General features: G+C 35.0%; 1 protein-coding gene and 1 long non-coding RNA gene across 2 annotated transcripts in view; one reads left to right on the plus strand and one right to left on the minus strand.

Annotated features, from left to right (window-relative positions):
• Positions 1-13903, minus strand: part of LOC126756896 (2-hydroxyacylsphingosine 1-beta-galactosyltransferase) — a 37632-nt gene that overhangs the window by 13236 nt on the left and 10493 nt on the right. The gene's annotated exons all lie outside the window — the stretch shown is intronic.
• Positions 10927-11740, plus strand: LOC126756954 (uncharacterized). The gene is made up of 2 exons (XR_007666659.1): positions 10927-11103; positions 11196-11740. It is a non-coding gene; the product is annotated as an uncharacterized LOC126756954 (long non-coding RNA).

Raw genomic sequence — 13903 nt, forward strand, 5'->3', positions numbered from 1 at the left:
GTCATCACTAAGTATGCCATCGAAGCGTGTTAGCGCAGCGAAGCAGAGCCGAAAGTGAATTACCGCAAATACGCGTACGATAGAAGTAAGGCAATGCAATTACCCGATGAGAAAGTGACAAGTGGAATCACGCATTATTGCGACTATGAAGCCGAAGCGGCGCGTCGTCAGCATGCGGTAAACGGCGCTTGAGTTGAGTTAACGGATGCGTTTAGCTGCACATTACATTGTAACGAGTGGCGTTTAAAGCAGCTGCGAGATCGTAATCAGCTGCCGGACGTTTTGCATCTTTGTAATTGAAATTAGTTCACTTAGATTTTAATGATTTTTTTTTTGAAAGAAACTTTCTGTGAAGAATTCAAATACTTTTTATTATAAGCTTTAGTATTTAGTAAGGAATAAAACTACTTAACTTTACTTTACGTTTCTTTTACTGCATTGTCTTAATTTGTTTTTTCTACTTTCATGTCTAGTAAAGTTGGTAAAAAATATAATAACTATTTTTGCTATTACAATATTTTGCTTTTTCAAAACATATCCGCAATTGTCTGACAATTTGGGTGATTGTTTCGTTTGTTTACGCCTTTGTTATATTGATTAGCATTTAAATTGTCAAGTGCGCGTGTTTGAAATGCGATTTTAATCACCTCTTCTGCCATTAACGGAATTTTAGTGCAATTTGAAATTATTTAAATATTATGAAAATGTAATTTATATATTTATTTCATATGACTTCTCAGTGTATGGGTTTCTAGTGACAGTTAAATGAGTAAGTGACGTAGAAAGCGATGAACTGTCAATGAGACACTAAGAAAGCCTTATTTTTATGGCAACTGAATGTTGTAATTAATATCAAAGTCATATGGAAACAATAATACATAACATAAAATTTGGTGTAATTTATAATAATACCAGTGGATACCCCGCGTTTCAGTGGTATACATTTTATACCATTATTCACATAATCAACTATCCAATGCAGAGAAAATTTTATTTACGAATAAAGGCGAAAACGCTTTTGTCGGTATAAGAATCCAAAAGGATTGTACTTGAGATTTAATTTTGAATGTGTTCATACAAATAAATTTCATTGGAAACGAATTTAGGCTGCTTTCTCAATGTCTGGTTACCAGCCTTCTGTCCAGTTAATAGCGTTGACCGCTTAATGGACCGTCCATATAATAGAGCTTTCACTGTATGTTTTTATTTATGAATTGTTTGTACTATCCTATCTTCTAAGTTGATTCGAACTGAACACAGTGTGCTAAATTTTACTAAAATCAGTTCAGTAGTTTAGGAGTCCATCGCGGACAAACAACGTGACACGTAATTAATATATGTATATAAAGATATACAAATTTCAAAATCAAAAATTTGCCACACAAGAACTTGATCTTGATCGTTCATTTTCTCGTTCGTTTTCTATAGTATATAGTATAGTGATCAGTTTTAACAAATGGGAAGAAAATGTGATGTGAAACAATTTCAGATCGGTATCACAAAAATTGTGGGACTGGTTGGCTTATATAGGGACGGAAAGACAGACGGCATATATTAAGTTGGATCTGTTCAGGATATACATATGAAAGTCTTGTATTTTCGCAATGAATTGATAGTTTTTTTAGACTTAAGTCAAATGCACCGGTTTACAAAGTAGGCTCCTTCCACGTCGAAATCCTTGCTCCTCTTAGCAAACAACTGATATTGTAGATTTTCACAAGCTTCTCTTGGTGCGAAACAATTCGCCAAGGGCAAAAACAGACAGAAACTCCTTGATTTCATATATCGAACTATAAGGTAAACTCCTAACCAAGCTCCTCGAGGTTCTAGCTGCTCACTATCGATGTGTGTGACGTGGCGTTTTCCTGGGGAATACAATTCCACTCATGTTGGCCGCTTCTTGGCGATTTTTCCTTCATTCGTTAAAATTGTTGACAGAACAGATCCGAATTAAGAGTTTGAACGTAAACGAGTAGCTGTTTTTGTTGTTGGGTACCTAATCCCCGTTAAGATGGTAAGGATAAGGTAAGTAGCCTTCGACGTTATTCAATGATAGGCCCAGGAATCATGCTGTTTCGACGGGATCGGAACAAAGGGAGAAGGGTGTCAGTTGAGTAGGGTAAGCAGGGCATTGTACGCTGGACATATACTATATTTGATATGTCAGGGTCTATTCTGGATAAGTAGGAGTTTAATCTGTTGCAGTATCCAGAACGGAGCTGCACAAGTGTCACTCTCGTTTCTTATCTGTAATGTAGTGGTTTCTCTCCAAGTACGCCATTCACTGAGTGAGAGAGTCGGTGAAGGTGTTAATGACCCCACTGTGAATGGCGGTCAGTGCCTGTCGGAAGTTGGTTGCGTCCAAAACCTGGTCAACGTATTGTTTGATGTGGTCAACATAGTTGAGGAATGACCTATTGATGCTCCCAGGAGGCGGTTCTGCTCCAAGCATGTGACTGCAAGAACTGCCTAGAGAGGAGTTCATTATGCTTCTTAACTGACAGCCTCACTATGCAGGTGTTCCATGGAAGACATAAAGTAGCTGCTTCCCTGCTAATCCCACCAAACACAAAAAACAAATTCACAAATGAAGGTTCGATCGACATTTTTGAAAATTGATCTTCCAGAATGTAGTGTTTTTTAACACCAAAATTGCCGGAACAAAATTGGTGAAACTGAAACTTTACGTGATAGGCTCTTACAATATCAGGATCATAAACAACATTCACATTTCTAGTCGCATCGCTTGCATTTTCTTTTAAAACTGTTTAAGAAGTTTTTTTAGTATGGAAGCTTATCTTTTTAACACCATATATTTATACAACGCGAGGTAAGGATTACTAATGCCAAATATTAGAAAAATAATCGATATATTTTAAATAGACTTTAAATATTATAGTATATTAAAGGACTTAATATTTTTGTTAGAATAATTAAGTAAATGATTGCAGACGTTTCAACATATGTAGGTAGACGGAACCAACTGTCAAACCGTCACCGTGCATGACGTCACGAACTAATGGCATTATCTGCCAATTGCCCCCAAAAAAAATTACGAGAAGAATCTGTCGTATTCCCTAGCGGCGTACACTAACCTGCAACTTCTGTGACTTCTTTCCATCGTTTCCGAAACCAAAATATTCCGTACTTTTATAATAGCGATATTAAGAAATAAAATTCAAGAAACCAAAAGGTATACCGGCCCAGGCCTGTAACGATATCATGGAAACTGGTTCTATTTCAAGTGAAAAATTGGACTCTCTGTTAGCCAATTTTTATTGCTTCAAAAGTGATTTAATTTGAGTTTAATTTGAGTGTGATAATAAAGATTTGTGTCACATACAGGAGGAAGTAATGGTTATCAGTAGTCCAGATCGCCACTAATAACACTGCCAAACAGTGCAGTGTTCATTAGTTGCACTTAATTGCTAACACGCTTTACCTACTAACACATATGCAACATGCAACAATGTTTCCTAGCTGAAAGGTAAACTGAATGACAAATGCAATGGAATCTACAACCAGCCAATCTACAACTAAATATGAATATTAATTATTTTACAACTTCCATTGGAAATCCACTACGGAATGCGACAAATGTCGACCTACAAACGGTGGGGAAGTACTCAGACTAATGAAAAACTGTTTAGAGGTAAAAACGTCAATATATTACACATTAAATTGGGACGCGCTGTGACAACTGAGCGACAGGTCCAATACGACGGCGGTCATAAACAACCAAAAACAATACGAAATAAGCGATGAGCTGATAGTAGTTAACGCGATTCACTGCCACTGTCAGAGCAGGCGCGCCGGCGACAACGCGCCAAAGCTGATGATGGGCCAAGAGACGAGCGTTTGTAAGCCAAATGTTACAATCAAGCAATCAATAAAGAATGAATGAATGAATGAAACCGAAATGGATTATGTGTGTGCTTTTTTTTGTATATTTGTATATGTGTGTGTAATTGTGCGCGTGTTATGACTCTATGGATTACAAACCGCCAATTCGGAGGAGAGAATTGCACGTCAGCGTCAGTTTATATCTTAATTATACATATTTGTATGTGTATATGCTTATATACTATCAAATAGATATGTATATGCATATTTTTGTATAATTCCACGCAATTTTTAATATTTTTATTGTTATTGTTATTATTTTCATTATTAACATTTTATTGCATTTGCTTTGGTCTCGCTTGGCGTTGCGCTCATTATTATGTATGCCGTTGTGTGTTTTTGAAATATTCAATAAAAAAAAATACTTTGGCATTTTTAATGCGGCAACATAGCCAAAAGCTAGGGCAACTCAACTTGAACTAAAGCGAAAAGTGTAATCAATTATTTTTGGCTTGTTTAGTAAGTAGACTCGATGTGCAAATGCTTACAGACAGACATAAGTAAAGTGTGCCATAATTGGTCACGGTGTCGATTGCTTACGTAAATGCAGCCGAGAAGCATAATAAAGGTTTTAATACAAATATTATTTGAATTTAAGTAAAAAGTTTATAACGCAAATCGAAAGTAATGTAAAAGTAAGGCAACTTTTCCAGTCGCCAAAAATCGATTCGCGATGTTTAATAACGCAATTTGATTGCTTGAAAGCAGACTTTCATTGAAATTTATTCAAAATTTACATTCTGTTAATAAGTACTTATTTAAAATTGGCTTTAAAGAGTGAATATAGTTTATCATTATTAAAAGATGCTCATGCTCCCTTTCAATGATTTTGTTTGCAGTTTTTGGCAAAAAGTTTCGCAAATTTTATTTTTTTGCGCTAAAAATACTACTAAGTCCATTTAGGGGTTATATCTACTTACGAATTTCTAAAATTTGAATGATTTTTTAGCAAATATTTCGAATGTACTCTGAAGTGACAATTTTTTCACAAAAAAAAAAAAACATTTTTTTTCGGAAGCCGCTGTTTTGTCAAGAATTAAAAGTTTGACTAGCCCTGCGTTTATTTATTGAGTATTTATCTATGGAATAATATTTTTTGGCGATTTCAGATACTTTTAAGCAGAAAATCTTGCTCATCGTCAGACACCTTTTTTCGGAGGTACTCCCGAAAATCACCTACGGTAACAAAAGTCCCCAAACTTTTAAAAATTAAATGCAGATTATTAAAGTACACGAAAGTCTGCAGCCTCACTGCTAACAGCTTTACTATTCACCTTAATACTCATCATTTTTTAGCAGACTTATAATTTCAGAATTGCCTTTAATTTTCCCCCATTTTTTATATAATTTATTTACAAAAGCTTATATGCAATATATTACAATTCGCTAACAATGTAGATTCATCGTTTTAAAGTTTTAAGCACATGACATCAAGCACAACAAGCGATTCAGCTATTTGCCTGGGACTTTCAGCACAAGTTGCGCACTTAAGTCTTTTGTTTTTTGCTATTTTTTCTACAAATTGAAAATATATTCGCAGACGCCAAATTATATTTTTATAAGTGCATATATTTATTTATAATTTATATATATTTATAAGTACTTGTCTGCAGCATGTGTTCTTTAACGGCTTGAAACCTGTATTATTGTTAAGCCACTTGTGGTAGTTTAAGCATAATCGAGGCGGTGCAGGAAGGAAGCGGAATCAGAGTGCACTTTAAAGTCGAATGAAGTTTTAAAAAACATTAATGTTTGTTAAAAAAATATGAAGATCACACATGCGCGACATTCAAATGATATTTACTAAAAAAAATGACTTTTTCTGATTCGAAAAAGTCTAAAACCTGCAGAAAATCAGGAAATATTCAATTTTCGAGGGATATTCAGCTAAAAGTTAAATTTATTTATAAGGCATTTACGTTTATTTTGAATATTATAAGACAACTGTTTTGATTTTGTTTAACCTTTAAGTTCTTTTGAGGCTGCAATTGGTTTATTTCTGTTTAATTACAGAACAATGTTTTTACAAAGATGGAAACAAATAGCAAACACTAATTACTCTGAGCAATATAAAAATTACTTATAAATAGTAATATTCTAATCTCCAAAACTTTCTTTAACGTGCTTTGTTTAAAAACTGTATGTTAGTAAAATTTTTTCTTCATTACACTAATCATCAACTCTGTAGAAACAATTTCCCATTGATGTGCTAAGAGGTATGTGTGGTTTTTGAGGTGTTCTGATTACGAATTTGTGTTAAAAACTTTTCTATCACGTTCCGCTCTATTTGTCAATTTCAACACTGACTTTGAAAACCTATTTCGTTAGTTAAATTTTATTAAAAAAAATGAACAAGACTAAGGTATTATCCTCATATTTTTGTAAATTAGTACAAAATCCATCGAGTTGAGTGAAAATACTTGAAGCAGATAATAATTATACTCTGAAACTATTCGACTTCCCATTAATATTAACTATATTTCCAAGAATGCCACGCAAGCCACCAATGGAACTTGTGAAGTTTACGCAGACGATGTTCGTGTAGCTCAACAATGGTTCACTTGCTTCCATTCTAGAAATTTCGATGTGAAAGATGCACCTCGCTCTGGTCAACTTTTCGTTGAATGAAGTTATGGAAAAGATTGACCGTCACATAAGCAGCTATGACATCGCTAAGGAACTTAACATTCATCATCAAACGGTTTTAAACCATTTAAACTAGGCTGGCTGCCAAATGAATTGTCTGAGAAAAATTTAATGGACCGAATCGACATCTGTGATTCTTTGCTGAAACGAAATGAAATCGATCAATTTCTAAAGGTAACAGAAGGCGAGGTTCAGGCTCAACGAATGGTCGCAAAGCCAGGATTGACGCCTCGAAAGGTTATGGTGAATGTTTGGTGGGATTAGAAAGGAATCACCCACTATGAGCTGCTCCAACCTGTTCGAACGATTGATTCTACATTTTACTGTCAACAACCAAAAGTTGTCAGCCCATAATTCCGGCCTCGATATTCCGCCGATTGATCCTCTGTTTTCGGGTCCTAAACATAGATTAAAGACTCATTACTAGTAGTAATACGTTAATCGTCGATTTTCAAGCACCAATTGCTTTACTTTATTGACGTGTTGATCACGTTGGCTCGTCGTCAACGCATCGTCGACACTCTTTGAATTATTTGTACTAATCGAAAACACTTGCTCGGGACAAACAGCTATCACCGAAGTTTTTTCCAACATTCTGAACATTTCGACAGCAAAATTGTAATGGAACTTTTTTGTTCAATAATTTCACTCGGCGCAAAAATCGTCGACTGCCCTTTATGTAATTCAGAAAGACAAGCGTATACTGAACACTAATGATTATTCGAGTATAATATCGAAAATCCCTATATATACCTCCACTTTTTTATGATCTTGCCATTTCGTCTGCAACCATTACTTTCAACTTATGAAATCGCAGCATTTATTATACGCCAATAAAAGATGAAATACGAAATTATTCCACTGAAACGAATTAATTTAAGGCAACAATAAATTATGTGTTCAAATTGCTCTTAAAGCGACTGTGAAGCTTACCTTTTCGTTGGAATAAAGTATTTCTGGACATATTTACGCAGACATATATGTAGATACATATGTATATGCCAACTACTTATGTGAAAAATGAAAAAATATTTACATGAATAAACACTGTTGCATTATCCACTCTGCAATAACAGCACGTGCGCACATACAAGCGCATACACACATATACATATATGTATACACTCGAATACACACGCATGCATACACACAAATGGACACATATAACTCTCATTTAGCTTGACTAAATTGCAATTAAACTTTAGTTATGGTGCCATGAGGTAACAGTCGGCAAACCAGTTGAAATAACAACAACAACAACGGCGTGCAGCCTGCTCTGAACACCTTCACCAACAGCGAAATGCATTCACTTTAAAGAAAATAATGAAAGCACCACAAAAACAACATTAAATTGCACCAATACTTTTGTATTCAACAGCGAAGCCATACATAACGGTAGTGCAGAGCGCAGCTACCGACTTTAATGCCGCTCGCCAGCGCCGCGGCTTCTTTATCGGTGTGTTTATGTAACAGCAAGGCGCTGTGCGGCCACAATTGCACTTGCGCGGCTAAATAAAGCAACAACAATAACAGCAGCGACAACGAAAATGCAATGAAAGCCTTGCAATCGCGATATTTATTTGGAATTTGTGTTTCAGTTTCCTTTTTTTACTCTTGTTGCTTTGCTTACTCACCTGCGGCGGCAGCGCCACACCAACTTACATTACGTATAGCCAGTGCCGTCACAAGCTCGTGGCATGCCGCAATTAAATTACTCATAGCAGCAAACGGCAGCTGCCATTCGACTTTTTTCCTCTCTGCATCTTGAAATGATTACTTGCGGATATGTTGTTGCCATTTTGCCAGTGTAAAAGTAAAAACAGTTAGGGGGACGATAAGATCTGCTTTTCTGCCTTTCTTCGTCGCATCTATTCCTCTTCTTCAGCAGTTTGAGCAAGTTTTTTGCCCAGTCAGCGAATGGTAAGGCTCTTTGCTGAGAAATGAGACGGAATTCTCAAAGTGATTTGAAAGTGAAAGAACGGAGATTGGAGACCCTATCAAGTTTATATAGCTTAATCGTTTTCGAGATATTGACCTGAACTTTTGCTCACGCCGTTTTCTCCTCAAAAAGCTGCATACAGCTGTCATATAAACTGTCCGATCAAAATCGAGCTAAAGATCTTTTTACACTCTCTTTTTCTTTAACTTTCCCGCCACGTGCGTATAAACAGAAATAAAAGAGTTATTTGCCTTCAAAAGGACTATTTCACATCCAAGTGGTGTGGAACATTGCTATAATTCGTCACCACTGTTTCGAACCTATGCACAATAATATAAACTAACCGATAAAAATGAAGATCTTGTTCGAAAAACTTTTTTTTTGGAAAGTTATCTTCACAATTTTTTTTATGGATTACTTTTCAAAGCAATGGTACAATTTCCGAACAAATATTCAGTTAAGACCAATAGAGCATATAGCTGCATATAAACTGACCAAACCAAATCAAGCTAAAGATCATTTCATGCGCTCTTTATCTTTAACTTTCCGCCACGAGCCCAAAAACAGAATATAAAATAAATAAAAGATCTCACCAATGGAGCTAATCTAGATTCATCGGTATACCCAGATGCATTATTTTCAAACGAGATCATTTTTGATTCGCCTTCAAAATTACTATTTCGCATGCAAATGGTGTGAAACACGGATATCATTCGTAAGCAGTGTTTCAAACCTATGTACAATTCTATTTATTTGGGAGCGTAATTTCGATTTTTGAGCAAAAAGCTTATGTTTTTCTTAAAGCTTTGAGAAAAAAAATTGTGTCTACAGCCCTTGGAAATCCCGTAACTTATCATGTCAAATTAATTATTTTTTCGATATTTAAACAATTTAAGGTATTTTTACGACAATCGCTGACGCTAATTGCTTAGTATATGTTTTATGAACTCATTATTCGTACGAAATTCATGAAAATCAAATATCAAGGTCCCCCATTTCACTGAAACTATAATATAAAGACGCACGCCGAAAAGTGAAAAGCCGGTAAAGTGTGAAGCTTCCAAAACTCAACATGAAAAAATCTTGTTTTCGGTTTTTTGTATGTTTGTAAATAAACGCACCGACAAAATTCGCCTCGAGCGTTTCTTCTCTAATTTGTAATTATAAATCAATAGCTGTTGTTGTTAACTTTTTTCCAACACATATATGTCAAGGCCAATGCGTTGACCATCGGCGCTTAGCCAGCAGCATCAGCTGTGGGTCGCTGAACTTTCGACAAGACACGGTGCTTCGTTTTGTATCTAGCGCATGCAGGTAAATTTTGAATTTGTTTACGATATTTCTGCAACAACAACAATCATAATTAATAATAAATAAATATACAATATGTATAATGTATTATATATGCCACAATTTGTCAACATTTTTATAAAGTTCATTTTCCTTACTTTCTTGTTGGGTAACATTGCATTACAATCCCACTACTAATTATATTTGAGTATATTTGTGCCTGCAAATAATATTTACATTTTTCTTAACACTATGCAATATGTAATTTTTGAGCAACGAAACTTGAAATTGCATTAAACGACACCACAAAATGCAGGCAGACACGAAAACGTATGAATATAATAATATTAGCTTAATATACTGTTTTTACACATACATGTACATAGTATACCCACACTTATTGCATTTGTTATGTTACATATTCGCTGTTCATTAAGGAAATGATGATAACGAATTACAAAACAATATTTGTTGTAAATTATTGTTTCATTGCTCATTGGGCCGCAGCAACTTTAGTTGAAATTTACTCATTTCTGGCAGCAAAATTTTACTATACGATAATAATATATACTATAATATGTACATATATTGTGGCGAATATGGAAGCCAAAACAGAACAGAATCTATAGAATAAAGCTGAACAAACTTTCAACAGATGAAGAAATAGCAGAAAATTCAGTCACAAAAGCAAAATGCTGCTTAAATCATGTATTGAAAAGCGAAGATGGGCAAATCTCTCGAGGTCTGGTGATTGTTCCGAAAGTAAGAACTCCTGAAGTATAAGCTTATATTTTTTATAACTTATTAGTTTTTGAAATTATTTTTTTAATATATTTCAAGAAAAAAAAATTTTCTTGATTATTACAATTATTTGATTCAAAATTATTTTTTCCGAAAAAAATATTTCTTTTTAAGTTTTCATATTTTTCATTAAAAATAAATATTCAAGTTTTTTGTTCTATTTTATATAAAATTAATGATTTTTATTTCTTTGATTATTCCATTTTTTTGCTGAAAAAAATTTATTTAATTTTCTTCTAATATAATTCTAATATAATATTAATAATTTTTTATTTCAATATTAGGACTAAAAAAAATTTATTTCAATTAAAATTGTTAATACATTTTTTTATTTCAAAAATAATGGCCAGAAGGAAGCAGTACGACTCGGATGCGCCTTTTGAGCTAATTGCCATGTAGCTGGTCCGCTTCCTACCAATAAATTACGAAACTAATATGTTTTGCTGGTCACAAACCATTTCAGCAAATGGCCACAGGCATACAAATACCTAATCAAGAGACTGAACTAATAGTGGACGTATTCAGTAAGTGCATAAAGATATATAGTGTTCAAATGGAATTACAAACTAATCAAGAAAGGTATTTCGAATAAGCTCTAATTAAGAAGGTGTTCCAGAAACTGGATATCAGAAACACATGAAGGAAGGTAGAAGTAGAGGAACACAATCGAGCTTCAGACAGTTGCGGAAAGACAAATATGCAAAAATTTGGGATACCCAAATTTCCTTGTTCCTGATGGCTTATCGGTGTATTGTACATGAAACAACGAGGTAGACTGCAGTAAGGGTGATTTTTAGTAACGATCTTCAGTTACCCATTGATTTGAAGTTTATAATAACGCTAACGGAGGAAGAAATACTAAATAAGTCAAGAACATCCTAGACGACGAGGTAAGAAAAACTGAAGCTACGCCTTTGGTACCGTAAATATGTCTAATTGGAACGATCTGACAATCAGAATCGATGATCATCAACCAAACAGCGAAGTTGCAAGTTGACAGAATATTCGAGTGGCGATTTTTTCGCACAGTTTTATAATTAAGTCTATAGTGGCTATAATAAACGTTCCAGACAGCAAGCCAATTGAGTCAATTAGCAATTTTTTTTGAAAAAAAGTACTAAAATAATGAATAATTAATAAATTCACTAAATTTGAGAAGTATATGCTGATATGCCTACCGATCATTAAAAATCCCCTTTGTACGAAATGATGGAAAATGCCTCAACACAATTATTGTTTCATGGCTTATATTGTAAACAAGAGACCATAATACCCTTCACAGGTTGAGACAACATTTGGTTTCAATGAATTTATTGAGAGAACCCTTCGGTGAGCACATAATTTCAGGTTTTGGGTCGATCGATCGGCCACCAAGATCGTGTGATGTCAAATCGTTAGACTTTTTTCTATTAGAATATGTAAAATCTAAAGTCTATATGGACAATTCCCACTTCGATGCAGGCAGGAGCAAAACATCACGCGTGTCATACGCCAGTTACCAGTCGACTCAACAGATGGACCAACTTCGACGAATCACCCTTGATATACTGTATAAGATCTCCGACATTTCCTTCTAGGTGTTAGAAACTTTGTAACAAACTGAATATACCCTGTTCAGGGCATAAAATCTAGTTGACCACGGAAATATTAAGAACAGATGAAAATGTAACTCTTAATGAGTTCGGTGTGATCTGACGACACATCAAACCGGTTTAACCGGGGATTTGCGAAATTCATTCAAAAAAATATTCCAAATGGCAAACGCCATAAATTAAGCTACATGTTTACATATCCACCATGTTGCTTTTGTGCCACAGTTTGTCTGAAATTATGCCGACCACTCATGCATATTTAACATTGACAGTGAAAGTACAAGTGAGTTAGCGTGTGTTGGTGTGCGTGTGTGTGGTCATACATAAATGTGTTAATGTGCGAATGGCTGTGTGTGTTGCGACATACGACGCGGCGTCCGCGATGACGACGTGTTGTTCCAGTTTTAGTTGCTGTTTTACTAAATATTTATTGTTTTTTGTTGTTGTTGCTTTTTGCTATTGTTTTTACTCTTTAGTTCCTCCTGCTACACAGCCAATGAATTTCAATTTCGCCATCGAACGCTTGAACGCCAAAATGGCCAAGAGCGCTTACATATACACACACACATACATATGTATTTGTACAAAAGACCATAAAGCGCTTTATAAGTAGCGATTACATGAATTTTCATAAATTTTAAATAAGCGCTAAATATTCCATTTCATTAAAAATACAGTTACCTCATCGCTCGACATTATTTGAAAAGCAAGGTTCAAGCTTAAGACCACAAATGTGAATATTTTATTATATTGTATATAAAAAAAGAAAAAAATGTTCGTATTGAATTTCGCTGCGCGATCAGCTGATTTGTCTAGCCGGTGAATGACTTTAGCAGCCGAGCGACGTACGCTTGCGCAGCGACAATAATTACCGCATCACTTGAATGCTCTCCGCAGACGTCACTTTGTTGGCAGTTGTTATTGTTGTATCGTTTTTCTTTTTTCCAGTTTTTTTGCACAACGCTTTTGCGCCAATTTCGCGTGGACACTATAAAATTTATTTTAACATTTCCATTTATTAACTTTTTGCTCTCTCTCTCTCCGTGGATCGCTACTCTTTTGGCTTGTACATTTGCATAACGGTGACATCGTAGCCAGCGCCGTTGCTGACTTTGTCACTTTTGGCTTCACTGTTTTTGCATTTTCCGCCTTTTTCTTTAGCTGCGGCCCAAAATTGTTTTGTGTTGTTGTTATTGTAATTTTTTTTTGTCCACGCATACATAGTAGCTTTGCATACAAGCATGTACCGCGATGTATATATGTACTTACATACATGTATGTATGTTAGGCTTGCTCTTTTGGCCTGTAGCTTGTAACATCACTGTATATGTAGCTGCGCAGGCGCAGATTGCCAAAAAAACTTCGACGTTCAGTCAAACATCACATTGAAATTTGCGCTTAAATGTTAAGTGAAAAGAAATTTAAGTGCAAAAATTTCGACAGTGTAACAAACATTGTTGTTGTTGTTGTAAATTGTAACTCCATGGTTGACAAAAAACTTTCTATGCTAATTTTTTAGTGAATACCTTCTTTGTTCGTCGAGGCGAATCACATCCACTGAAGACTTTTCAATTTTTATTGTTTGCCAATCGACAGCGCAGTCCAATTTGGGCGATTTAAGCTTAGCAATCGGCCACCGACACAGGCAACTCTCAATATTTCAGAAATAGCTCACTTGCATATAGCATACAGGCTTCTGGATCAAACAAAGTTTGCAGAAGTTCCGAACACA

The sequence above is a fragment of the Bactrocera neohumeralis genome, chromosome 4 (genome assembly GCF_024586455.1).
Source record: "Bactrocera neohumeralis isolate Rockhampton chromosome 4, APGP_CSIRO_Bneo_wtdbg2-racon-allhic-juicebox.fasta_v2, whole genome shotgun sequence".
Lineage (NCBI taxonomy): Eukaryota > Metazoa > Arthropoda > Insecta > Diptera > Tephritidae > Bactrocera > Bactrocera neohumeralis.